A 10,901-nucleotide genomic window follows, 5' to 3' on the forward strand; every position below is an offset into this window, starting at 1 on the left:
TTCATTATTGTAGCTTGTGAGAGAGATTTGTCTAACAATGTCACCATGAGATATAAAGTTTCTTGCATTAAAATCAAGTTTGAAGTGTACCTGTAAGCGAAGAAATTGAGCAAATCATCGGTATATATTGATTGACAACTGATATGGGAAAAGCAAAGAGCAAAGAGAGAAAGCAAGAAAGAAAAATATATAACTCAATTAACCAATTGACCAATATGCAGCGCATACCATTATTGTGGATGATTTGTCTAAAAATGACTGCCATTTATAGTTGCCCATGATTCTAACAATACACCTTGGTCTTGCTCTTTAGGAAAGGCTTATTCTTAAGCTGTTGAAGTTTCGTCTTAATGTGGCTACTCCTTTAATTGTGTGTTCATGTTAAGGTTTCTTAAGGCTGCTCAATCAGACTCAAAAGGACTTCAAAATTCAAGAACATATCAAATATTAACAAGTCAACATCTGTTGTTGCAATCTCCTCTAAGAAGCAAGAAGAAGGAGGAAGCAGTGACATCTATTTTTGAGAATGCTGCAGTTGTGGTTCCACATGAAGCCACTCAAGGACAGCTTCCATCTGATGGCAATGGCAACCCAAGTACGGTATTAGATGTCATTTCCAGGAAATCAAAACTGAGGAGATCTTATACATCTTTATTAATGGCAGGATCAAAGGTTGAGGCATACTCATTATATTTTACTAATGCATTTACCATTTTCTTGTGAATTTCAATTGCAATTGGTATTATGTTGCAGTTACTGGAGGAATGCTGTGAAGTTATGAAGCTGGAAAAGCGACCAAGTATTGATGACAATTGCAATCAACTAGAAGTTGCTGAATATGTTGATGAAATCTATTGGCAAAGCTCACTTTGCCAATGAGTTTAGCAATTTAGGTATGACAAATGATATTTTATAAGGACAAAGTTTAGCAACAAATCTGGTTGTAAGCTACAACCTTACTAAATAAAATAAATATTACTACATATTTTGAAAATCTAACTGTTAAATTGTATATTCTTTATGCTCTTAATACACATATCAAATTTTGTGTCAATCAAATATTATTTACTATATGACCTATAAGTTTATATTTTATGCATAATTCTAAACTACAAAAACTTGTAATTTAAAAAATATATTGATGACATAGCTGTTAATTTTTAATTTTTAATTTTCTAGAAATTTTGCAAGTATAAAGGATATAAGAAGAAGATGTAATCTAATAGTGGATTTGTCAAAATTTATCTCCAATAAAAAAATATTGAATATAATTGTAGTCTTAGACTACAATGAATTTTGCATTTAAATATTATCCAACAGGCACAATTTGGCCGCAAAGACACTATATAGGACAAAGAATAATAGCTAAACATTGTCCAATAGGCACAATTTTGCTACAAAGACCTTATAAAGACTACAAAGACCCTATAAAGAATAATATAACCATGTTTGGTGTTAGTGTCAGTCTTTCGACTACTTCATGTTTGGTTGACGACAACAATAATAACCACTTTGGTACTGAATAAAGCTATTCCTGTGCCTCTGGTTTCGCTGGAAGGAAAGTTCCTCGTGTCGAAGCTCTGCATTAATGTTGGTCTCCTGCATTGCAATTGCATCACTCTCATCTACAAAAATGAATGATAAAGTTAATTACATTGACAAATCATAAGTAATAAGTTATAATGGCACAGTGTACATAAGAACAAAACTGTTAATTTAAGAAATATGAGAATTTAAAGTACATCCTATGAAACACATGAAAATAATGTTTTCTTGTATTGTGGAACAAATTAAATACATACAATGCGTGCATGTTTTTTGAGAAATAGTTTCAACCTATAGTGTCTGTTCCTAAAAATTGCTTTTTATTATTAAACCAAGAGACCAATTATTTTTTAGGTATAGATTGGCATAGGCGGGAATCGAACCCTGGATTTATTATTCGATGACAAAAGACTTTACTAGTTGAGCAAGAAACTTTACACACTATTAACCGTGGTTAGAAAGAATTATTTATAAAGAGCCTCACACTTGAAATAACGAAAGTTTGGTTTATTTTCCAAAATAAGTTGGCCACATAATTTGACATTGTATGGATTTACCTATACCAAAAACACCAACTGTGGAACAATCAAGGCATTTGGGCTAAAAAAGAAAAAGAAAAAAGCAAAGTCACATTTTTAACTCAACAATGTAAGAAACTTACAGGTTTGAGAAGGAACTTGCTCACGAGCTGAGATCTCAGATGAAATGGGAGCAACAATTGCAAAGACAAGACCAAGAAGAAGAAAAGCCTTTGAGTTTAAGTAAACCATTTTCCTTAACACAAGAGGATTGGAGAGAATTCACTAAGCAAACACACACTAAGGAAATTCTCTGTACCTTTGGTGGTTAAGAGCAGTGTGGCTCTCCCTATTTATAGAATTTTGGAGAGAGAGAGAGAGAGAGAGAGAGAGAGTTGGGGCCACCAAAAACTTGTTTGGTTTTGATGATATTTGTGAAGTGCCGACAAACAAAGTGTGAAGTAATTAAGCATTGGAGTTCAATAATTAAGCACGGTCTCAGCCAGTGCTCTCTCCCCACAACTCCACATCGTTGCCAATTTTGAAAATCTTAATAATTGAATATGATAGGAACCTATGGCTTTTACTCTCACTCTCATGGATGCTTTTAAGCAGGTGTGGTCAGGGGTGGCGGCACTTGTACGCCAGGGTGGTCATGAGTCCAAATATTCTGTCTCAGTCTTCCTGTTCCACTATATACTCCACAAATAAAAGCATGTCATATGTCCATCTATTTACTAAATGCTAAATTTATGCCTTCTATTATTTCAATTTTTTAAAATAAATAAATAAATAAATGACCCATCATATTTAAGTAATTAAAATAATAGAAGACATAAATTTAGCATTTAATAAAATAAATGGATATGTGGCATGTTTTTATTTGTGAAGTATATAATGGAGCAGAAAGAGTGGGGTAGAAGATTTAGACTCGAGTGGTCACAAGACCCCTGACCTGAAATTTTTTTTATACATATAATAATTTAAAATTTTATATTTGTCTACAATTCAAAATAAATTTGAAAACACCCTCAATTTTTTTTATGACAATAAAATTAAACTTTGCTCCATGATTTGTTCTATTTAACAATATATTGGGGCTTTCAAGCAAAAAGAAGCCCAAAAAAATAATTTTGAACTAAAATCTGAAAAAATAAATTATAACATAGCAAGTCCAAATGCCTAATAGACTCCTAGTAAAAAACCCAAAAGTAATCTCTTTTATCAGATTGTGTAATTTATGCTTCTTAAAGAACATCCTAGAAAAATTCTTAGAGCCGTCACTGGGTGTGGCATACTCCTTTACTTTCTTACACATATGCTAGTGATTCTAGAGTGTTAAAATATCCTCTGCTGATTTTTTTTGGATCATGAATCAAGTTATTTCAGCAGAAAATATGTACTCCTACTAACTACTCAATACTCTCTCATGCTTTGCTCCCATATTATATTAATTTCAATCCAAAAAAGCAAATAAAAGCTTGGGTACTAGGAAATTTTGAAATTTATATCATGAATCCAACAACATAAAAGAAGCTCAAAGTTTTGAAATCGAAAATAGAAATACTAGAATCCTATAGGGGCCGACTATGCCCCAAACTATGCACCACCAAAGTCATGCATATATATAAAGTGGGTTTTAGTTATTGTTACACTTTTTCAAAACATAACATGTTTGGTTTTAGTGCCGACTACTTCATGTGTCTCGACATCATGAACAGCACCTGGTCCCCGGTGACCACGATTACTACATTTGCAGTGAATAGATCTTTCCCTGTTCCTTTCTTTTAAAAGCTCAGCATTTATATTGGCCTCCTCCATTGAATCACTCTCATCTACAAAAATGAACGATAAGTTATAATGTCACTGTACTGCAAAAAAAAAAAAAACTGTCGATTTAAGAAACATAAGAGCTTAAAGTACATCCAATGAAACACACATGAAAATAATGTTTTCTTATATTGTGAAACAAATTAATACATACTATGCGTGCATGTCATAGATTAGGAAAATTAAGTACTCTCTCTGTTTGTTTTGCTGCCCCTTGTACGAGGAAATAAATGTATATTATCACTATATTTCTGTAAACGGTGAATTTACACCTTCTTTTTTTTAGAGAGCTCCTAATGATTGCTCTTTATCATCAGATCAAGACACTATTTAGTTTTTAGGTGTAGATTGGTGTAGACAGGAATTGAACACTAAATCTCTTATTTGACGACAATGAACTTTACAAAGTTGAGTAAAGAACATTACATGTTATTGACCGTGGTTAGAGAGGATTATTTTTAAATAACCTCACACAGTCACACTAGAAGTAATTCAAGTTTGGTTTATTTTGGTTTTACATATACCAAAAACACCAATTGTGGAACAATCAAGGCATTTGAGCTAAAAAAGAGAGAAAGAAAATAGCAAAGTGACATTTTTAACTCAACAAAGTAATTAAGAAACTTTACAGGTTTGAGAAGGAACTTGCTTACGGGCTGAGCTCTCAGATGAAATGAGGGCAACAACAGCAAAGACAAGACCAAGAAGAAGAAAAGCATTTGACTTTAAGTAAGCCATTTTCCTTAACACAGGAGGATTGGAGAGAATTCACTAAGCAAACACACACTAAGACACGCTAAGGAATTTTTCTGTACCTTTGGTGGTTGAGTTAAGAGCAGTGTGGCTCTCCCTTTTTTTTAATATAGAATTTTGGAGAGAGAGATAAAGAGAAAGTTGGGACCACAAAAAAATTGTTTGGTTTTGATGATATTTGTGAAGTGCCGACAATCAAACTGTGAAGTAATTTAGCAATGGAGTTCAATAATTTAGATTTAGTTAGGTTGAGAGATGAGGATGGGACACCATATGCATGCTTTTCTTTAGCCAAAGGACACGACCATTGTCCAAAAAAAAAAAAAAAAAGGATTGTATGATGGACACTGTTAGGACATATGTGATTTATGTTAGGAACATATGTCATAATGTATTGGCTAATCTTTTGACAAAACGCACTTTACTTGTAATTGGATAGATCTAGGATGTGTTTAATATTAAGATTAGTGACTTTAAATCCTATTGTATGATGCTATGTATGACATTATGTATGATTTAATATTATGATTAATAAAGTTGTTTTATTATTATCTAAAATAATGGTAACGTGAATATTTGGACATTATCATATAGTCCATGAGATGCATAGTATGTGATTTATGTGATTTAGTCACAGAAGATATAGATCACAAGTTTTTTGTAAACTCAGAATTTTAGTTCGTAATCGGTGATGAAATTGGACATTTCATCTACGAAGACTATAATATATCAACTAAGATGATTTGTCTTGATCATAGAAGTGGAGACTTCTAGTTGATATGTTTTAAGAGTTAAGACACATTGAACTACACCGCTGTGAGATTTATTATTCTCCTAACAACTATCAAATAAATAATAAATTTCATGACTTTAATTTACATAAACTCTCAATCCTGAAAGGATAGTGAACCCGATCATAAAATGTAGGTTGTTTTGATATATTAGGTTTGAGATCTAATTCAACAATCAAAACTTCAGTATGTTGGACAGCCACGCGTAGTGCTAAAGGAACACATCCTCAAGATGGAATTCATAGTCTCTTTGTAGAGATATAAAATATTCCATTGAGATAAGTTTAATGAGTTTGGTTATTTAGAGTGTTAGGCCTGACCACTTTAGTAAAGAGTTACTAAAGTTTATATTTTATGAAATTCGATTTCATAAATATATATGAATAGTTTAAAGGATTAAATCGGATACTTAAGGATTAAGAGGTAATAATTTTCAAAGTGCCAGGTATATATTATGACTTTGTATTACTAAGAATATTTTCATGAAGGGGTTAATTATTTAGATAATAAAGTCTTAGGATTTAATTTTATTAATAAATCCTAGAGTGCAATTATATTTATATAATGGTATTAAATATAATTAATGGTAACTTTGGGCTTATCAAGAGTTGACAGATAAGCCCAAAACCCATTGGAACTAGAGCTTTATTTGTCCCTTTAGTCCCATCCCAAGCCATACACTAAAACCCAATTGGGTTTGACTAAAAGGCTAGCCTACTTAGATAATTAGTTGTTTATTTAATAAGAGATATTAAATAAAGTAACTACCTTTTGACCGTTAAAAAACGTACGTACAATTAAAAGAGAAACAAGGCAGTTTTCTCAATATATATTATATTCTTTCCTGAACAGTGCGTACATAACTGATTGAGACCACACATCTTGGGCATCTATGGAATTGGGGTGAAGAGTAAAGGTCTTCCCAAGTTCGAAGTTCTTTTGTTTTGAATTTCACTCTATCAAGGTACGCCTTTCTATTCTTTGTTTCTAAAATTCTAGATATTCCATGTTATCTCACATGAATGAACATAATACTTGTGTTGCTTCCACTGTGTGTTTTGTATGAGATGCAAAACCAGTTTTCCCAACATTTAATACTTCAAGCAACAAGGTTTCAAGATCAAGTATTAAAGTCATGCAAATCTATCCAAGGAACAAGTGAAGAAGTTCTGGTTTTTAAATCTCGACAGCTAGTATCTATTGAGGTTTAAAAAGTTGTTTTAGCCTGATGCTCAACAGTTGCTCAATAGATAGGGTATCTATTGAGATTTATGAAAAACAAATTTTCAGTTTTGATTTTCATCCAATCCGTGAATAGATGTTTGGGTTTTTTTTCTCACAACCCTAAACATATATAAAGATTATTTTAAGGGTCGTCACAGGTTGCATGGTTGCACGAGTGTGAAGCAAATAGTTGTTCATGCAAATTGTGACCGAAAACCTAATTTGCCCTAGTTCTTCTTTCTCTTGAAGAAGCTACTACGTTTGTACATCGTTGGGTTTTGTGACCAAGCAGCTTTGTGATCTTCATCGTGTGATGAACGAAAGAATTTTGCAGCCAACATCTTTCTCAAGTTGATGATTAAGTCGCATACTGGGATCCACGCATCTATTGGTTAGTCACATATTGAGAGCCGTGCATTAAAAAGGAGAGATTGTCACTACAGAACAAGTCCAATTGGGTATTAGGGTAAGGGTTTGACTGTAGGTTGGTATAAGGTACTAGGATTCCTTTACTTGTAACTGCTTGTTGTGATAATAGTAAATTCTCGAGAGTGGTGACCTTAAAATCACCCAATGGGGTTTTTGCTTTAGAGGTTTTTCCCATTCGTAAACAAATCACCGTGTCAACTTTATTTTCCGTTGCATTTTATTTTAGTTGGTGATTTGTTTGTGCTGCCACGTATATTGTATATATATTAATCTGATTAATTAATCAACTTGACTAATGAATTGGTTAATTCATCACAAGGGGTTAATACATTCTTGGCCTATTAGACACAATGTGGTTTTTATACAAAATTAATTATAAGATAATATATCATAGGATGTTGGGATTCTTTCCTTTTCATATTTCAAATTAAATATTAAAAATATAAAGTTGTGTCTAATAAATGAGATATCATTTTAAATTTTAAATGACATTGTAACATGTACATACATAGTGGTTTTATTATTATTATTATTATTATTATTATTATTATTATTATTATTATTATTATTATTATTATTATTATTATTATTATTGTTAGAGTATAGCATATACATAGTTAGATATAAGAAATACAACATTATTTCTAAGATGTGTTCTTTCCATTTTCACTTGAAATGGATCTTTTTTTTTTAAATGAATATTTTCAAAATTTATGTGCTAATTAAGTTAATGGCTTTAGGTAGCATAAAGTTGTGTTTAATAAGTTAAACAGATGTGTTATGCTTGGTTAAACTTTTAAAGATGATAAACCGTTGTATTGATAATTTAGGTAATGCATTAGATGGATTTATGTTTACTTTAAAAACTATTAAATATGGCCAACAGTTTTGTACTTGAATTGGTTGGTACCTTCTGGTATGTCATGACATCCTCGGTTCAAATTCCCTCTCCCCCAACTATCAGATTATCCACAATAAGATTAAATAAAAATAAAACCTCCTACATGACTCTTAACATCTTAGTCAAAGAGTTACAACTTAGCCAGAAACTAATTTTTAAAGGTCATAAACTTAGAAACCAAGCCAAACAAATCAATTTTTAGTTAGGATTTTAATTTCTAACCTTGTTATATTATTAAATCCTTGAACAAAATATATGACTATAATAATAAGATAAATAGTTTTTTTTTTCTTTTCAAAATGATAAATGGAGTTTTAAAATTAAAATAAAAGTATGATTTGTTGGGTTAAAATGAATTGACCCCTTTGCAAATTAATTAATTACCCAAGTTAATTTGTCAAATTATATGCAATAGCGTGGTAGCACAAACAAATCACCAATTATACTAAATGCAACGAAAATTAAATTTGACATAGGTGATTTGTATGATGGCCACAATGTGGTTTTTATACAAAGTTAATTATAAGATAATATATCATAGGATGTTGGGATTCTTTCCATTTCATATTTCATATTAAATATTAAAAATATAAAGTTGTGTCTAATGAATGACATATCATTTTAAATTTTAAATGACATTGTAACATGTACATATATAGTGGTTTATTATTATTATTATTATTATTATTATTATTATTATTATTATTATTATTATTATTTGAGTATAGCATATACATAGTTAGATATAAGAAATACAACATTATTTCTAAAATGTGTTCTTTCCATTTTCACTTGAAATGGATCTCTCTTTTTTTAAATGAATATTGTCAAAAATTATGTGCTAATTAAGTTTATGGCTTTAGGTAGCATAAAGTTGTGCTTAATCAATTAAACAGATGTGTTATGCTTGGTTAAACTCTTAAAGATGATAAACCTTTGTTTTGATAATTTAGGTAACGCATTAGAAGGATTTATGTTTAGTTTAAAAACTATTAAATATGGCCAACAACTTTGTACTTGAATTGGTTGGTACCTTCTGGTATGTTATGACATCCAAGGTTCAAATTCCCTCTCCCCTAACTATCAAATTATCCACCAAAAAAAAAAAAAAAAACTCCTACATGACTTTTAACATCTTAGTCAAAGAGGTACAACTTAGCCAAAAACTAATTTTTAAAGGTCATAAACTTAGAAACCAAGTCAAATGAATCAATTTTTAGTTGGGATTTTAATTTCTAACCTTGTTATATTATTAAATCCTTGAACAAAATTTATGAATATAATCATAAGATAAATAGTTTTTTTTTTTTTTTTTCAAAATGATAAATGGAGTTTTAAAATTAAAATAAAAGTATGATTTGTTGGGTTAAAATGAATTGACCCCTTTGCAAATTAATTAATTATCCAAGTTAATTAATTAGTCAAATTATATGCAATAGCGTGGTAGCACAAATAAATCACCAATTATACTAAATGCAGCAGAAATTAAATTTGACATAGGTGATTTGTTTAGGAATGAGGAAATTAAACCACTATTATTAATCACAAGCAGTTACAAGTATAAGGAATCTCAGTACCCAATACCAACCTACAGTTGAACCCTTACCCCAATACCCAATTGGACTTCTATTGTTGCGGCAATCTCTCCGTTCAATGCACGAATCCTAGTATGTGACTAACCAATGATGCACGGATCCCGGTACGTTAAAAACACCAACTTGAGGAAGATGTTGGCTGCAAAATTCTTCAGTTCATCAACAATGAAGATCAAGAAACTCCTTGGTCACAAAACCCTTGGCGTAAAGACACAATAGCTTCTATAGAGAATATGATAAACTAGGGCAATTTTTGCCTCCGGTCACACAATGCATGTATTATTCTTTTGCATCACCTTGCATCACCTTGTGACGACCCTTAAAATAATCTTTATATATGTTTAGGGTTGTGAGAAAAGAAACCCTACACAAATACTCAAGGATATGCGTGTAATCAAATCTGAAAAGTCTGATTTCATAATTCTCGACAAATATAACTTGTGTTGAGCTTCAACATTAAATCTCGATAGAAAGGATTCTGTCGAGACTTCTGTCGACCTTTAATGAACAGCACTTCCTTCACTTGTTTCTTGGTCAGATTTGTATGGCTTCAATACTTAACCTAAACACTTGTTTCTTAAAGTACTAAACCCATCCTAGATCTACCCAATTACAAGTAAAATGCGTATTGTTAAAGGATTGGCCAATTACATCAAATATGTCCTTAACAATCTCTTCATTTGGCAATATGTGACAAAACCACAACAAACAAATGAATCATGAGAAGAGTCTTCAATCACTAAACTCATAATCACTTGTTGAATTACAAAACAAATCTAACCCTAACATAAACTCTTGAAAAACTTTGCAAGAAAAGAGTTCATGGCATGGTAGACTTTCACAACCTGTCTTTTTGAAACACTTAATCAAAACTTATCAAGGCGTCATGTGTGAAACAAAAATAAAGATTGCATATGTAAAGATACATGTGTATAAAGAGAGAAAAGAAACAACACATGTCGAGATAGGTAAAGAAAAAAATACATCATCTTCATCATATATATATATATGAAAAGTAAAGTACAATGTATGTCAATAAATGGTCACAAGACCGGTATACAATGTATCCCTCAAAAAGTATACACACTCCCCCTATTAAAAATATGTCCTGTACTAACTCTCCACCTAGGTACAAGACTACTCTCAAACCAAAAATACCCCCCCTTGTTGTCACGAATAGCAAAGGGCAAGTCACTATCGGCAGGCAATGCGATCGACGCGGGTGTTCATCTGACACATCTCATCAATGAGATAGTCAAGATGAGCATCCATCCTTGAAGCTGCACCATGATGGCTTCCAGGGTCACACTAGTTG

The 10,901-nt window shown here is 31.5% G+C and overlaps 1 long non-coding RNA gene across 1 annotated transcript; it reads right to left on the reverse strand.

The window, feature by feature from the left end:
- Positions 1-3,554: 3,554 nt before the first annotated feature.
- On the reverse strand, positions 3,555-4,738 carry LOC142637931 (uncharacterized). Its single transcript, XR_012844937.1, has 2 exons — positions 4,523-4,738; positions 3,555-3,898 (listed from the first exon to the last, which is right to left on the reverse strand). It is a non-coding gene; the product is annotated as an uncharacterized LOC142637931 (long non-coding RNA).
- Positions 4,739-10,901: the final 6,163 nt, after the last annotated feature.

Source organism: Castanea sativa, chromosome 6 (assembly GCF_040712315.1).
Source record: "Castanea sativa cultivar Marrone di Chiusa Pesio chromosome 6, ASM4071231v1".
NCBI lineage: Eukaryota > Viridiplantae > Streptophyta > Magnoliopsida > Fagales > Fagaceae > Castanea > Castanea sativa.